The sequence below is a fragment of the Astatotilapia calliptera genome, chromosome 8, assembly GCF_900246225.1.
Source record: "Astatotilapia calliptera chromosome 8, fAstCal1.2, whole genome shotgun sequence".
NCBI lineage: Eukaryota > Metazoa > Chordata > Actinopteri > Cichliformes > Cichlidae > Astatotilapia > Astatotilapia calliptera.
Window position 1 is genome coordinate 2,277,376 of NC_039309.1, and position 18,004 is coordinate 2,295,379.

Genomic DNA, 18,004 nt, shown 5'->3' on the forward strand with positions numbered 1-18,004 from the left:
CGTTGTTAGAATCGCCTTAATGCTTCATGGCAGATTCAACAGGGCGCTGGAAACATTCCTCAGAGATTTTAGTGCACATTGACTCAATAGCATCACACAGCTGCTGCAGAGTCATGATCCAAAACTACCGTCCCACCATATCCCACAGTGCTTTGCTGAAGTGAGGTCTGGATGCTGTGGGAGCTGTTTGAGTTCACTGAGATGGGTTAGAAAAGGATAGTCATCAACAATATTCCAGCAGGCTGTGGAGTTTAAGTGATGCTCAGGTTTTACTCAGGGGCCTAAAGTGTGCCAACACCCACCAGCACCACCAACAGTTGATACCAGTAAGTGATCCATGCTTTCATGAAGTTCACACCAAATTCTGACCATTAAGTCTGAATGTTGCAGCAGAAATCATCAGACTAGCCAATGTTTTTCTTTTTTGTGTAGTTTTGCTGAGCTTATGACGATTATTAGCTGACAGGAGAGGCGGTGTGGTCTCCTGCAGCTTCACTGTTCAGGGATTCTCTTCTGCATACTTTGGTATGACGGGTGGTTAATTCAGTTACTTCCTATCATTTTTAGCAGTCTGGTCATTCTCTGACCTCTGGTGTCAACAAGGCTGTTGTTCACTGGATCTCCTCTTTTCCACATCACTCTCTGTAAAGCCTACAAATGGTTGTGCTGGAAAATCCCAGCTGATCAGCAGTTTCTGAAAGGCTTAGATTAGCCTGTCTGACATCAATAATAAAGTCCCTTAAATCCCTTTTCTTCCCCATTGTGGTGCTGACTTTGAACATCATCCGGCCATCAATGATCTGCCTGAAGCTGCTGCTGTGATTGGCTAATTAAATAGTTGAGTTAACAAGCAGCTGAACAGGTGTACCTAAAAAACTTAAACTTCTAGTGTACCATAAGTCACTAAGAGCGTGTTCTTTTTTTATTTAAACTGACTGTGCCTTGCACTACCCACCACGTACAGCTTTTCACCAGGTCTGCCAAACACGTTATTCGGGTAACTTCTAGGGAAGAAAGAAGAAATCAGGCAACATTTCTCTGCCAGTAAACTTCTGCCAAAGCAGGTTGTGACGTGGAGGTCTGTAACTTCTGAAAAACAAAGCTGCTATAGGAAAAAAACGAGCCTAAACAGTTTATCCTTAAAGAGCAACAACAACTTCTCTGCAGTGTACTAACAACCTTCATCGAGGTCTTCTTTCAAGTCTTCTGCCTCTGGAGTCCCCCCCCCCTTACTGGTTAGTAGACCGGTTAGTGGTAAGGGCAATCAGTAATATAGAGGTATAACAGCCCTGATAATAACCTGCCATACTCTCAGGCAAGATTGTCCCCTATCGGGCGGTAAATGATATCCTACAGCTGAACCCGTAGCTCCGCTCAGCAGCAGGTGGCCTCTGAGGCTATCAAACAGGACCTGCTGTCCAGAGGAAACACAATAAACTGTTGGTATAAAACCACTGTTGAGATAAGTATGATGCAGCAGCATTCAGACATCAGCAACACCCTTCTTATCGTTCAGTTAGTCTCTCTGTCACTCGTCAATCTCCGCTGGTCGTTTTTCTTTTACATGCTACTTTCATTGCAAGTCTGCGTTGGTCAGATTCTAGTGGCTCTGGATCTAGGTTTGGAAATCTGGTGGCCTGGAGCATTCCCAGTTTGTTTCAGGTTCTTGTAGGTCGGTCTCTCTCAGAATGAGTCCTGCAGAGGTAAGAGGGGATTTACTCTGATTATTAACAGGTGTTTATCCAGTTGTGACCATGTGGACAATTTTAACTGAGTAATCAGATGTTTAACGATTAAATCCATCTTCAATTGCTGAGTTAGCAGGACACAAATAACCATCAGCTCTTCGGTTCAGCTGATTGTCTGTATTCTTTATGTGTCTGAAAACTGAAAGTCTGCAGGTCTCGAGCTGTAAACTTACAGCTAGTTACCCCTGAAAGCTACCAGTGAGAGTTTAGCCAAGCTGCTGATGGGGAAAAAATGAAATGAGCCTAAAATATTATACTTTTATTACGTTCCTCTAATGACCACGCACGCAGAGACAAAATCAAATTACAGTCCTGGCCTATTAATACTACCGCTAAAGACTCAGCAGAGACAAATTAACACAGAGCTCCTGTTCATCTGCCGTATTTCTTCCCTGTATTCAGCCTCCCGCTCTTCTTTGATATAATGGTAGAACTGTTGAAATCGATGAGGATTAAATGGTGTCAGTGTCTAAACTGGCCGTGGAGAGGTCGCCGAGTTCAGTGGCTCTGTAGCAGTGCCACGGCTGGACCGCTGCCACAGCAGCGCTGTGTCAGCTGCTGAAGCCAAGGCCTGATTTAGAGATTTCCAATCCACCAGTATCACACTGTGCTATACTGAGAAGCCATCGCAGCCATAACTCTGCATCAGCAGCCTTCGGGTTTGTGCAAAGCGAGTAGGTGTAGCGCCGTGAAGCCGAGCAGGATGAAATACAAGGATATGTTTGGGGACCTGACTGGTCAGCGAGCTGCTGGTACACCAAATGCAATCAACCAACACCACAATGACTCAATATGCCATCGAAGCGTAGTACACTCACAGCAGTGAGGAAAACTGAGCCATGAGACACTTGGCAATAACTGACAATAAATTCAAGCAATATTAAAATATATTAAAGGCATTATTCCTTATTAAAAACAATAAAACGAAGGCGCGAATACAACAATTTAGAGACAACTGGCTCGTTCGTTTCCACAGGGATCGCTACTAGGCCCCGTCCTATTCACTTTCTACCTAAATGAGCTCAAATCGTGATTGAGTATGAGCTTTATGTGTTCCTCGGGTGCTTTCTCATCAGTGTTTTCTTCTAACAAATAGTGTCTCCCTAAAATTCTGACTCATACGCATATTAAAAGTCTTGTTTTGATTTTTTTTTTAATTTAAACTTACCAACTTACTGAAACTGAACATTTGGATGGGTACGTTCCTCTAATGCTCTAATCCTCCACACTCCGAGCACGTTTAATTTCCTCCGGCGTCCTAATTACCCCCCCCGCTGCCGCTTTGTTTTATCCCCCCTCTAACTTGAACCTTCAGGACATAACAGGACTGTTCAAGTCAATAAGGTTTAAGAATTAGAAGCTAAATTGACCGTCCAGAGTCCGGTGACTTCAGCACAGGGCCGGCGCTGCCACTCCAGAGCCGGTGCCAGAACAATTAGAGGCAAAGGCAGGATTTGTGCATTTGTGGCAGAGGGGGGGCTGCAAGGGTTTTAATTACACAGTAAAATGATCCTGAACATCCCTTAAGAGAGTCACCGTGGACTGCGGTGTCATGGTGTTATCCTACGAGCAGCACAAGCCGAGGAGGAACTGAGGAGTTGCTGATTTTACATTTAGACTTAATGGGTAAAGATGTCACCAAGGACACATTACACATTTGTTTTATCTACTTAACCTTTATTTAACTGGCTCGTCCTACTGAGATTAATGTCTTGTTCAAGGAAGACTGAGTGAAGCCAAGAGAGCAGCACCGAGACAGACATTAGAGTTGAAGACAGGCAATAAAGAAAAATGCACAAAAGCAAAACTACAGATCACAGAGTCCAGTTTGCTTCCTCCGGTATTAGGAAGGACATTACCCACTCCAGCATCTAAGAGTCAGCAGCACTTAGTATTGTTTGCACGTTTGATGTATGACCCTTAAACGCCCAGTTACCTCGGCCAATTGCAAAGGTAAAATTGCAGTTGAGAATATTTTCAATCTTTCTGTTCCAAACATCTGCAAACAACCTATCGTAGTGTTCCTGAAATGGTGCAAGTGGCTCCAATAAAAAAAAGGAGGTAAATGTAGAAATGGGGTAGAAAGGCCATTTTGGCACAAATACCTGACTTTGAACCAGGAAACTGGAGCTCGAGTCTGTGGTAAGTGCATTTTCCCATTTTGCTTTCACAAGCTTTCATCGTGTTTTCGTTTTAGGGACACAAACTACTTGCTTTGAATTGAAAAAGATGATCAACGTCATCCAATTTAGTAATCTCAGTTTTCTAGAGCACCAAACAGCCCCGTGACACATCACAGGTCATAAGGACAGCTTTCACAATCAGAGACCCGCCACAGCTTTGACCCGTCAACAACTACATCTTCTTCAACGCGCTCTGCTAACAAACACAGTAACATCTCTCCACGTTCACACCCCACTCAGGGAGACTCGACATTGGGCTGCAGGTCCACCGCCCTCTCGCCGTTTATCTTGTGGATCTCCCAGCTCCCATCTCCTGCCGGAGCCAATCCCGGCACTCAGGTGATATTAGTGCTAAGCTTCCTTCTTATTGCCTCAAAGAAGCTGGAATCAAAAGTACAGCAGCCATCAAGGAGCCGCTGTGACCTTCAAAGTCTCATTGGGAATGAGCTCGCTGGATCCACAGGAAGAAAAACAGATTTCCACTGCAGTGAAGGAGGTGATTAGGAAACATCGGTCTGCTTGATGACTGGTTAGGACGAGCCATGTGTAGAAAAAAAAAGAATAAAGGAAATCATTAAACAAAAGAGGAAACTTTAAACCAAAGCAGCCATATTTTATTATAATTATTATTTTAATGTGACTTATTCTAATAGTGGAAATAAAAGGATAAAGTAAGAGATTTAGGTCGCATTACAAACACCTTAAATGTCCTATAATAACAGAAACAATCGTAAAATCTTCGTAACATTTACAGTATTGTATCACCTGCTGTATCTTTCTCATATACACCCTGTAATTGCTGCACCACTGTAATGCTTTAGTGATGACGCATCGCTGTGAACATTGGACGGGACTATAATTGAATCTGTGTGAATGATTTGAGTGCAGATTTTGCTTTTAAAGCTTTTAATGATACATTTAAATACCTACACCCACTCCTTTCCACTGTCCTACCTCCCAGCGTGGACATGTGTGATTGTGCAGGAAAAGCTTCAAGAGTTCGTCGCTCTCTGCAGAGCTGCAGGCTCAGCTTAGAAATCTTTGCATCTTGGTTTTGCTCAGATTTTATCCTCAACACCGTGAGATGAATGTTGGGCTGCAGTTCTTCTTCTGCCATCCTGACCTCTGTTTAAAGAAAAACAGTGTCTCGACCAACCATGTGTATGCGAGTATGGATTTTGCAAATTCTGTCCAGTATAGCGGAGTTGGAGTCGAGGGATAAGAGACTTAGTGGAGAGGCAGCTGAATGGCGGTGTGCAGGTAGAGAACAGCGAAGGACTACTGTCAGCTCCTGTGAATCTAGTGGAGCTGGAATTCGTCCACGGGAGGAGACTCCCTGCAGAGGCAGCTGAATAACACTGATGATGAGAGAAACACCTGACAGGACAGCAGAGGCTGATTAGTTATCAGTGAGTGAACTGGCATGAAGCACCGAACGAGCCGATCGTTGCTGTTACTAGAAACATGTAAAATGTATCAAAATAACAATGTTATCCACAGACAGGCCCCGCCCCTAACAACAGATGACTGTGATGTAAAACATGTGATATGCAAATGAATTGACTTCATTTTCTGTCTCCTACAAATGTTGTTGTGACAATGAGACAGCTCTGGAAACAGCGACAGGAGGAGAGATGACAAATGACAAAAAAAATCTCGGCCTTGTTCTTGGAGCAACTGTGCAATACAATGAATTATTCAAAGTGCTGCTATTAAAATTTTTAATTAGCCTTTGCTGGAAAGAGTCTTCCCACCGAGGGTAATCTGGGCAACCTTTGCTCAGACAGATGGCTGCAGTAAATTGCTGCTTTCTGTTCGGGATTTTGACTTTTTTAAGCCTGCATGCAGAAATGATTCCTATTAAGAAACACAAAGTCACCGGCTTTGCAACGATTCCCAGGAAGTGTGCGACGTACACCCTCACTCTAAATCGTGCATAAAGGAAAAGTGTCGGGTCAGGTCACTCCACCATCTGTCGCTCCGGATTCGGGGAAAAGGCCAAGTGTAATATTTTGCTGTTGTCAACCAACAACAGCTGAGTCATGTCGACTCATCTCTTTCTGTGCCGCCGATCTGCTTTTACAACTATTCAACAAAAAACATGCAGAGCCGGAGCTTGCAAGCAGCAGCTCCACCTAACAGAACACAGCCGGTAAATCCCAGCACTGTGCTGTGTGTAATTAATACTTGCTCTTTGCCACATTTCCCACCCACAGAGTGTAATTTAAATGCAATAACGGCACCGACTCCACTCGTCCACAGTGGACTACAGTCAGCCTGTTCCATCATCAGTCTGAGCTGCTGTATTCAAACCTGTGTCCTCGTTATCACATCCCAGATATACTTTGACATCGGCTATAAATATCTGGATGTGATGCTAATGCATATGCATGCTCACGCCATCCAGTCCACTGCTCGTTTGTACGATATCCACGTTTTCAGTCCAGTCTTTGAGATTGAGAGTATTCGTCTTCTTGAATGGGCTGATCCCTGCTTTACAGTTATTGCTTACAGGTTTTTGCAGCTAAGCAAACCTATTCTAATTAACAATAACCAAACTTCAAACTAAAGAAGAAAAGACTTGCATGAGGATCCTGCCGAGGGGAGAACAACTGGAGCTGACTTCAGCACCTGCACATCCACCAGGTGTGCGTCTCACGCGGGGGTGTTAGAAGTCGTCGCTGACAGCTTCTCCATCTCAATCGCTGACCTCAGAGGGTGAGTCAAAGGTGATCCATCGCACGGGGCTCTGCGGTGACTTAAGCTGTGCAGAAATCGATATCGATGCGCTTTGATTTACACGCCAACTGTCCAGGAGAAATATCTATTGTGACGCCCGTATCATAGCAATCAATAATCATCCCAGAGAGTGACCCACGTCGAAAACATTTAGGAGAGGGGGGACGAGAAACCCTCACACGCATGTTCAGCAGGCTGCAAGTGAACGACGTAAGAGCTAAATTAGCTAGGTGGATCATCTGTTAACGATTACATAAATATTATTGTATAAATACAATTATAAATAATATTATTAATAAATATGGAATTAATTTTATGTAGTGTTTAGGGACGAATGCAATTATAGACATGAAAACTGTCATGGATTGGGTTAAATTAGCCTTTTCTTGTGTTTAGCTGGAAGATTTGCAGGGATATAAAATCGTTAGACTTCGCCTTCTATTCTGTTTCTATCTGAAGAGATGTTGGGGCGTCTACGTTCCAGCACCAAGTCTGGTTCTGCCCATCCAAAGTAGGCGGTCACAAGCTGCAGGCCACGACAGGCACCGAGTACAACCGTGAGCAAAGTCCCGAGAGGCTCAAGCTCACAGACAGCTGCAACTATTGCATTCTGGTTTCCAGTCGAGAAACACTGGACAGGAAGGCTGAGGGTAACTTCAAAATAAGAGCAAGAGGTTCGAAGTACATAGATAATTTAAAAAAAATGCTAAAATAGTTTGAAAAATCTGCTCATCCATCCTGTATGAGTAGAGCCTGTTTGCAGCAAATGCTCTTTAGCACAAATCTTTAGCTTGTGCATCTCACAACTGTACATCCAGGTGCTCCGACTTCCACAACCTTTTAATTTGTCCAGAATCAGAACCAGTTTGGGTGAGAGATAAAAAATTCTGGCACTACTTTAAAGCCAGTGAATGATCAGTCAGTATGAGTCACATAAGTCACGGAGATTCCAGCAGCGGTGTGCACGATGTGAGAATAATACATTTCATCTTTGTGCACTGAGAGGAATTCATCCAGCTAGAAAAAGTAAAACTGCTGACATCTGTAAACCGGGGTGTGAGAACATTGTACCTCAACCTAACTTAAACTGACTGAATGAATTTTGCTCTCAGGGAGGGAACAGAGCTCTCAAATGTTTCCATTAATACACTCGGATCATTTAAATAAAGCTTTAAAATTCAGCCTGACTAAAGGAAAACGCCATGTGTGCACATGTACTCGATGGGATGATCAGGTTGTAATAAAGACATCGAGCTTTGCAAAGACAAATAATAAATGTTGCTCCGATACAAGAAACACAAAGAAGAAAACGAGAGCTCAGCGGTGAGAGACGACTGATGGAGTGACTCGGCAAGAATCAGGATAGTGGAAAAAACCTGCGGAGTGAAGCAGGAATGACAGAGAAACGTGCACGAGCTTCGGTTTCATCAAGCGGCTCGCACAGCGGGGGATTTCCATCAGGGCTGCCTGCGTGCCGCCGCCATCAGGTCATCAATCCCTCCCCAGCCACCCTCGTCCTTTCCCTACCCAGCATCCCTTTCTCCTCCTTTGATGACAGCCACTTTCTGCTTCCCTCTCCTCCGTCCCGAGGTTTCCGCCGTTTGTGCGAGCTTGTAAAACCCTTCAGCGTGATGAGGCCGAGCGCAGGATTGATTTTCAGAGGGGGTGGGGGGGTGTTAATTTTAGCCCACTACCCAAGTCTGAGAGAATGTGATAGTGCGGTAAATGATGGGGAGCAATGGTTACGTAGGTGGTGCATCGTGTGGGGGAGCTAATAATGCCTGAGGTAGAGTTTGCTTCCCAGGATGCCTCAGGAAAAATGGGATTTGTTGTTCAGTGACAAAGTGCCACCTTAGAAAACGGGAACCAAAGAAGAAGAAGAAAAAGGCACACATGGGTAATTTGCATGCGCGAGAGAACCGCTGTATTCACCCAAAAACCGGGCCTGATGTGAAGGGTGACAGCTTTGCTTTGCAGCAGTCTCACAGGAACGAGGAGGCAAAGAACGGAGTGAAATTCGACACAGACGTCCAGCCTGATGGGGGAGAGGAACCCGAGAGCACGGAGGGAAGTTACCATCCAAAATGAGCCATTTGTGCTACTCAAAGTATGTAATCTTCTATCATCTCTAACTGAAGACACTGCAAACTTTGTTTTGCTATTAAATTATAATACACATAAACTGTGACGCATTATAATCAGCTGAGGTTCAGCGACTGCTGCGGCACCATCTTGTGGATAATGGACCCGACTCTGCTCTACAGCCTTGGGGATCAACCAGGTTCTACACCTGCTGCAGGTTCCACGTGCAGCAGCCAGCTAGCAGCTTTGCAGCAGAACAAGGAGAGTTGCCAGCTGGAGAAGAGAGCAGCTGGAGAGGCAGCTGATGGGTATTCAAGGACAACCTCAAAGCTAACAAGGGAATAGGAAAGACTGGGGCGGGTAGTTAGCGATGGATAAAAAATAAATAAAAATAAACTGCTGGCCTGTTAGAAAATGATAGAAGAAATAAATTCAAGGTCATCATCTTGTGCACCTCTGGATTATCTTTAGCACAGCTACCGCCGGCATGTTAAAGTATCGATCCTTCTACTTGTTTTCTTTTGTGAGAGGAGAGAACAGAGCCACAGGGAGGGAAATCTAGCAAAAAAGGGAGGTGAAAGGGAGGCTGTGAGGCTGTGGGGAATAGGAGGTTTCAGTGTGCTGTCTGCTGACACACGAGGGCATGAAACACAGAGCTCGTTACTGTTGAATATTCTGCAGGATCATAGAGTACTTTGTTCTGGTCTCCCTCTTCATGAACTGCCCAGAAACTGGATTCCTCCACCAGCGACTGGACTACAAACCGGTCACCAGAGCCAAAGAGCCAGCTCCCGTCACCAGGCTGCTCCCAGCAGCTGTGCGCTGTGTCTGGAGATGCAATGGTCCAAAAAGAATTTCACTGAAGTAATTTGTTTTTGTGTAGCAGCTTTCTGCTCACACTTGTTCATCGGAGGCTCGCTGCTTGTTGATTCTAATGTTAAATATTTTGCTCCGCTGGTTCGGAAGCTTTTGCTCTCCAGCCGTGTGTGTGGGTGTTATTCTAACCTCATTTCTCTTGTTGTTGTTTTATTTCTTCATTTTGATTTTTTTATAAGGCAGACCATAAATCAGTCTAATTTTGCTACTTTGGCTTCGCTGCATTCATTACCCTCCCTGTTAAATGTGTTTTCTTTGTTACGCTGCCCTTTGCCAACCCTGGGGGAAATTTCAGCTGAATCGATGGTAACACTTTGTGAATACAAACATTGGGGTGTTGAACTCAGTAATCGGACGGTTCCTCTGTTATTTGGTGCCTCGTTCACCTGATTAACTCTTGCCTTTTAACAAAATACGGCACCTAAATGTGTTAAAATCAGAAGGTGATCCATCTGAAGTTGCTACTGATGCCCAATAATCCCAGTGGAAATGAAATAAAGTCACTGACTGCCATTGTAATCACTCCCCCACCCCCGGAGCCACGGGAACATTAATCTGCTGGTTCACACTGTGGGATTTTGACAAGGGATTCCCAACATGGGGCTTTGGTAAAGGTCCCCTACAGAATAGTTTGTGCACAGCACACGTCCTTTAATCCCAATCACGGGTGAGCAGCAGGAGAGAAAGTGCTTACAGCAGAGGAGGTCACAGCAGGAATCAAACCCTCAACCATGACAATACCGATGCTCTGCACTATTCATTAAGCTACAAAGAGAAGTGAATGGCTCAACAACGCAGTGTACATGCTTTTCTCCAGCATGCCAATACTTTCTACGTGAAACAAACGCACAAACACAAACAGCATTTTAAAATATGTGTTGCAGGCGTTCCTGTGGTTGTACTGAGATGACTGCAGCTGCGTGAAAAGTGATCTGATGCATCTTCAGTTTCTAATACTGCATTTGAACGAGTCCTTGGAGGACCATGTTGACTTTTGCACTCGGTGAGTGAAAAAGCACTCGCTGTGGACGCACACAGTCACGCCACAGATCCTCCCGCTGACAGAAGCTGAGAGGGGCTTCTTCAGACTGGAGAAGAAAAGTGCGAATGGCGGGAGCCAACTACGGACTACGGATTGAGACTTAAGAGTCTTACTGGCACCGAGCTTATCTCCAACATAATCCAATTATAATAACCAACAGCCCAGTCATAAGGCTGTCAGGACTGTAAGCCTATTACAATAGATCCTGTTCCCTCAGATTGGTGGCAGGGAGGAGGGTGAGGGCTGGAGGGGAGGAATGCAGAGAGGGGGATTGAGGAAGAGAGAGTAATTGGCTTTGGATAAGAGGGAGAATGGAAAGAATAATCAGCCGTGCTGTTTGTAGAGGAAAATAGAGAAAAACTGAGCCTGACGACGAGCTCATTGTTTTTATTCTACATTGCCGTGACAACACATCATATTCTGAATATCATTAAAAATATCAAAAATGAAACGTGTAACTGTCAGAGGTCAGTCTGCCTAAAAGCCACATGAAAAAGTTCGTTGTACGAATCACACGTCCATTACTTTTAAAACATGTCTTTGCAGCTGCAGGCTGGGTGGTTTTCAGTCCACAGGTAATGATCTGAAACTCATAACTCGCCACTGCTCCCTGCTGCTTAGAAAAATTGGATTCATATGAGTGTTTTTTTCCCCGCCCACTTCATCCACACTGGAATCCTGAGGCGTCCCTCAGGGTTCCAGTTTGGGTCCTCTAGTCTTTTACACTAACTAGAGTTAGAATGTCAACCTAAGACTCAAAACTTCATCGTGCATGAAACAACAGCTGTTTAATGCTTTGAATTTAGCTGAAATCATTAACTGACTGACACATTTGTAAATTTTAAGTATAATTATATTCCCTTTGAAATATAAGGTCATGTGGCAGTGTGGGTTGATTACATAAAAAATAATAATGCATTCAATTTTTATAAAAAATAGTTCTTTCCAGTAGCGAAGAAGAAGAAGAAGCAGGGCAGTTTTAAAACCACTTTCACAATATAGCACATGTATATTGATTTCATCAAAACCCAACAGCTTGAAATTGTTCAGTGGATATCACCTCAATAGTCAGGGTAAGTCAGTAGGTTGGTGATTAGCCATAATTTCGTGTGCACCCTGACCTTACACCTAAGGCCTCAGTTGCCCTTCAGTAAAAACAGGATTGCAACCTGATTGCATTGATTTTTCTTTTTACAAAAACATTAAATTACTGATTGCAAGTTGCACCAACCAACTGGTCAGCAGAGGTCGAGTGTGTAGCACCCACAGCAAGGGATGGTAATCAGATTACCAGCATACTACAATCAGTCAGAGTCATTCTGGACCAATGAGCACAAGTCATCTGCAACTCAGCTGGTTGCAAACTGGATCTATTCTGGTTACATAAAAGCAAACACCTGTGTCATTTTGCAGGTCTGGAAGTAGAACAACATCTCATTGGCGACAAAGATCCGCCTTTACCGAACCCTGATCCTGCCCATTCTACTTTACGGCGCGGAGACATGGACAATGCTCAAACACGACCTGAGCAAGCTCGAAGTTTTCCAAATGCGTTGCCTTAGATGCGTTCTCGGCGTTTCCCTTCGCGACCGTCATTCAAATGACACCATCCTCACCAGCTGCGGCAGCCAACTGACGATCGGCGACCTAATCCAGCGCCGCCGACTCCGTTGGTTTGGCCACATTTGTCGAATGGACCCGAGCCGCTACCCCCATGGCCTAGTCTGGTTGACCCGCCCCACCGATTGGAGGGTGCACCAAAGAAGACATGGATGAAACAAATCCAGGATGATTTGAAGGCCCTTCGACTTGACCTCGAGCAGGCAAGAACCATCGCCTTAGATCGAAAAGCGTGGAAGATAATCGTTGGTCAACCAAGAGAACCTGCAGCACCTACAGCAGCGTACTGGTTGCACGGCAGACCACCGCCGCTGGTCGCCCGCTAAAGACAAGAAGAAGACGAAGAAGAATCACAGTTTAATCTGTGGACATCTATGTTTTTCTGGTTGGACTGCCAGCAACTACTATGGATGTCTCTTTATTAGGCAGCAGCTGACTGCGAGTAGTCGAGTAGTTGCAGACTCCGCTCCTGTTTTCAAAGCAACCAAAGGTAAGAAAATCACAAAACTACTGTTTCCCCTCAAAGGACTGTGTGATGAACAGTCTAACAGTGGTCAGTGGTGACCCATCAAGGGTAGGGGTGAGCTTTAATTTAGCCAAAAAACAGAAAATATAATTTGATCAAAGTGAGGTCGACACTTTGACATTTTTTCTGTTAAACACTTTTCTTTTGGGTGTTTCGAAGGTAACAATCATGGCATAAATTTTAATTGAGTAGGGACACCGTAAAGCAGACTTTGTCTTGATTCTTTACTGTAAAACAGCATTTATAGTTCTCGTTAATAGAATTCTATAAATGATTTGATTTAAAGACAGAGAGGAACAAGCAGAAGAGAAGGACACTGAGCACGAGTGCCAAAGCCAGACGGCAGCCAGTCTGATAAATACACACACACACACACACACACACACACACACACACACACACACACACACACACACACACGCTCTCTAATCCTGGTTGACAATCTTTATCCCCAGACCTCTTAGTGACCCTCCATCACACAGAGGTTACATCAGAAAGCTGTCAACCTTCAACATACCAATTTCAGGCCTGAGATAATCTAACACACACACAAAGATACACAGAAATACCTCTGATGGCAGGAAACACACACACACTACACCAAGACAGACACAGTTTCACCACACACACAAACAACTGTCAGATGCTAATGGAATGTAATGAAGCCTATAGCACATCCATCCAAAGAGAAGAGCCATCACTTCAGACCTCCATGTTGTTGTGAGGTCCCGTAGATGGCAACACCATTTGAGACAAACAAAGGATCCTAAAATAAACAGACCCAATTCCATCCCATAATGCACCCTTTTGCAGGCTGAGGCTTTTGTGTCATCCAGGTAACAACCTCTCCTGTGGTTCTATTCAGAGCTGCGTTTATCATCTTTGCTGAAACAACAAGTTGATTATTTAGAAAGTTTGATGAAGGTGGGACCACAGACAAGCACCTGATACATTTCTCTGTTGGACTTGTCAAAGGTCTTCTTCTCAATTCAGGTTAATTTATATAGCACCAGATCACAGCAACAGTCACCTCAAGATGTTTTATATGTAAAGACTATAGAATATTAGAAAGGAAGCCCAGCAATCAGACGACCAAGAGGAAGAAAGGAAGACAGGAAGAAACAAGGGGCAGCCATCTGCCACAACCAGTTGGAGGTGAGCGGAAAGAGATGAAAAAGAGGCAAAACACAGACTTATCCTACGTACACACAGGAAGTGACGACCAGAGACTAGAAAGTTTATGACCTTTCAAAATAGGAGCTGACAACAGGAAGTGGACGATACCTGTTATAATCTTCTCACAGCGACTAAACTGTGAAGAATTGGGTTAATGAACTGGTATTAAATATATTAGAGGGTTACCTAGGCAACCAAATCTTGGGATCTCTGCAAGCGATGAGCGATTGACTTCCAGCTTCAGGCAGAGAGAGGACCAAAGCTGAACGGCACACTGCAGGGACGTAACCACACGTGACGAGTGAAGAGCAGCAGCAGCCTGAGCCTATAGCAGCTGGTTCACAGTCACCTGAGCCTTTACAAGAATGGATCAGGTGACCTTTACATAAGAGTAAACATTATAATCCTGTGTATGTATCCAGCTAAACACTACACAAGGTGAAATGTGATGTTTTAAAGAGCTAAAGTAAATGTCCCCCTGTGAAACTATGATAGGAGGTTATAATTATTGACTGATTGATGTTTGTCTAATGTTGCTGTTTATAGTCATGCTGATGTCATGTGGATAAAGTCAGTTTTAAACAGTTTTAAAGGTTTTTTATTGTCGCTGTTGAGTTTTAAGAGCCTGCCAAGAAATGTGTCCATTTTTATTTCATTCCACATGCAGGGAAATATGCAGCTTGTGAATTTAACCTTCTCTTCTTGACCCATATCAATTATTTATTAGTGCCGGCTTTAGAAATAGAGATGCAGTCCAGCTCCAAGCTTCATCTTTGGACCTGCAAGTGTGAGGTCTGTGCTCACCACTCGCTTTTATTTAAAGCGCACAGACGAGTTAAACGTTTTCACATCACAGGTAACTCTTCGATTCTTTTTACGCTTCCAGAAAAGTCATAAAACACACAGAGTTTTATGGACACTCAACAACTTGAAGTAATTATATTTTCCCCCAAAATGGGTTTTCTGCAGAGTGTGAGAACAAAGTACGCAGAGCCAACATTCAATTAGGACTTGCTGTACAGAAACTCAAATTACAAGAAGCAGTGTTTCTCCTTATATAAGCATCGGTTTATTTCTCTCAGCAAAGATTTCGCTGTTGGTTCAGCTGCTTGTAATTTTAGACATTAATTTGCTGTCTAATTAGGCTGCAATTAGAACAAAGGTGAAAACTGGAAACTTCAAATTATCTATATGCGTGTCATTTTGAAAATTAGCTCTCCCCCTCCCGCGCTCTCTCCGCACCCCGTGGACTGCCCGGATCACTCGGTAATTAGGCATCCAGATAAGCTCAATCAATCCTAATGGTATGAGTGATTGGTAAAATTAGCTGCGGGGATGAAGCGGGAGTTATTCAAAGCTGTGGAGGGCGCCGGCATTGCATACAAGTCACAGGCCTCCTTCTGGATTTCTCGCTTTGCACTTTTAGATTTCGCAGTTTATTTTGGTGTTGAACAAATTGAGCATCCCCAAAGACCCAAACAGACTTCAGTCCAAACTCCATCAACTATTTAAGCAGCAGAGCTGCAGCTTTCACACAAAACCCCAATATACATGCGTGTGTCTATACCTTACAGCAGTTATAAAACTGAGCATTTAAAAGAAGTTGTTTCTACATGGGGACAATGAGTGCAACAGGTGAAATCACAGGCGAGAGGCAAAGAATATGCTTCAGGACCCACAGCAGAAGAAAATGAAATCCCACAGGACTAATTATTGCATGCATTAACAATAATAAATTTAAACACAAGCACACAAAGATTAATGGTATCACTGAAACCAAATTTATGCTGCACACAAACAGACTTCCTAAAACCTGCAAGGCCTAAAACTCCCAAAGGAAGTCGGGGACTGTGAAACTCCCCGCCAGCGAGACCGAACCATGCAAGCAAATAAACACGACCAAAGTAAATAAGCTGAAAACAAAATGCCTTTCGCTCGAACTTAACTAAACATGAGAGGAAAACCACCAACACGATGACCAGAACTAAAAAGCACAACAGTTTTTACAGAGCGCTGATACAATCCATATACAGAAACCATATTTACCCTGCACGCACTCAGGTTTCATAACATAAACGATCTTTTTCAGGTGAATGTGTTGGGTTCAAAGCATCCATCACTGCTTCATCTGCAGACCCGTCTACCTCCACAATTTTCATACCGGTCAAGTAAAGGAGCTGGAGCTAGCTAACATTTCCACTTTGTGTTCCCAGCTTCCAGTTACACTTGTAATACACCCGTCAGGTCTTCGACACAGATAATAATTAATATTGTAAATAACCCTACAAACTTTTATTTAGCTCCCTGCACCTTATTTTGGGGCTCATCGCCATTATCTACTATCAGCTTCCTGTTTGAGTTTTGAAACTAATATTTTGAAGGAACGATTTCCTGCGAAACTGTTGTCGGCGCAGTTTTAGCGGCAATCGTGGGAGTTTGAAGGGGGATGGTTTAATGGAGCCCATGGAGATTTATTTAGTCATCAGCAGCCTTTAGATCGATAGAGGAACAAGGTGTTCATGACATAGACAAGGACCTTATTTATTGATGGTTTGATGGTTAACTACCATTAAACCTTTAAAACTTCATCAGTAAAGTGTCATCCTTCGTTCGGGGGGCTTCGCTACAAGCATATTATTTTCTTTCAGCAGGATGAGGCTCTCTTGTTTGTGGCTGAACATAATGGAGAAGCACTAGGCTTAATGTTAAACTCAGCGTGAGGATCTGTGACACACCTGTGACCAGATGAAGCTGCTCGGGGCGGTAAAATCAACACAGAAGCCACACAGAAGCCAGCAGTATCCCAACGTGGGAACGGTAGCAGTGGCAGTCAGGGATAATGTGACTACATACAGCAGAAGAAACGCAGAAAACATAAATACCTGTCCTGAGCTCATGGTGATATTTCAGTTTTATTTCCAAAAATCCACAAACCGAAGAATAAAAACAAAACAAACAAATTAAACCCTTAAATCTGGAAACTTGGAACTAATGATGTTCTCCTTTTTGAATAATAAAAAAAAAAAAATCAACTAATCAGCTAATTAGTTAACTGTCTACTTCAGTGAAGTCTCAGCGATGTTGACTTTTTCAGCAGGTTTCAATCATTCAGCCAGCTTTGATCACGCTCTCCGTCCCACATCTTTCATATCTTCACCGTATCCGAGTCGAAACCAAAAACATACTCTGAACTCACCAAAGTGGGATTTACCTGAAAGTTGTTATTGTCAGTAGAGTTCTGATGGATTAAGAATTGATTGTTGGCAGATTTTCCGCTGAAATCAGAAAGAAGAAAGGAGTCGTGTTTGTGCATATGCGAGGGAAAAGTTTACTTTTTCTCCTTGGAGTGTGTCCAAGACTCCTGCCGCTATCGTTTGGCTCTCGCCCCGGTCGGCCCAGTTTGCGTTCCAACAGCAGAACCCTCCAAGCATGAAAAAGTAACACCAATTGGCTTTACTCAAAATTATTTCAGTCGTTTATTTGTTGAATAGAAAAAAAGGGAACGTGTCTCCTGGCTCCACTGGAACCAATTGGCTAAAACATAAGCACCTTTTTGTTACTGGGAAGGGCCCGAAAGCTCACGTTAAACTCAGCGTTACCTCACTCGCCCTCAGTCCCTCTCCCTCGCACTCAGGCCTGGCCGGCCGCCATCGGCAGGGCAGAGAGCTGTAGGACATTTGTACACTGCGGGGCACATCTCTGCATAGTGCACCGCGCAAGCACACACACGGCCACACACAGCTGAGGCGAAAGAGATAACGGCTAAAACAACTGCAGTGAAAAGGTAATCAGGTCTGTTCAGCCATGCAGAGTGTGGTGAGAAAACTTCAGTCGAAAAGTGTGGAGTCTGATTTTCAACATCGAGAGCGGGAGGGGCACGTCTGGGATTTAAGCTTTGCAGAGGTTGAATCCATAAACTGTCCTCATTCTCGCACAAACCACAGACAACGTCAAGACATCAGCATCAGCCTGAAGCCATCAGGTATAAAAGCAAAGGCTTTTAGATTTAATG

General features: G+C 43.9%; 1 protein-coding gene and 1 long non-coding RNA gene across 2 annotated transcripts in view; one reads left to right on the top strand and one right to left on the bottom strand.

The window, feature by feature from the left end:
• Positions 1 to 18,004, bottom strand: part of LOC113027960 (glutamate receptor ionotropic, delta-1-like) — a 377,744-nt gene that overhangs the window by 205,526 nt on the left and 154,214 nt on the right. The gene's annotated exons all lie outside the window — the stretch shown is intronic.
• LOC113027961 (uncharacterized) lies at positions 244 to 11,121 on the top strand. The gene is made up of 2 exons (XR_003273172.1): positions 244 to 326; positions 10,513 to 11,121. It is a non-coding gene; the product is annotated as an uncharacterized LOC113027961 (long non-coding RNA).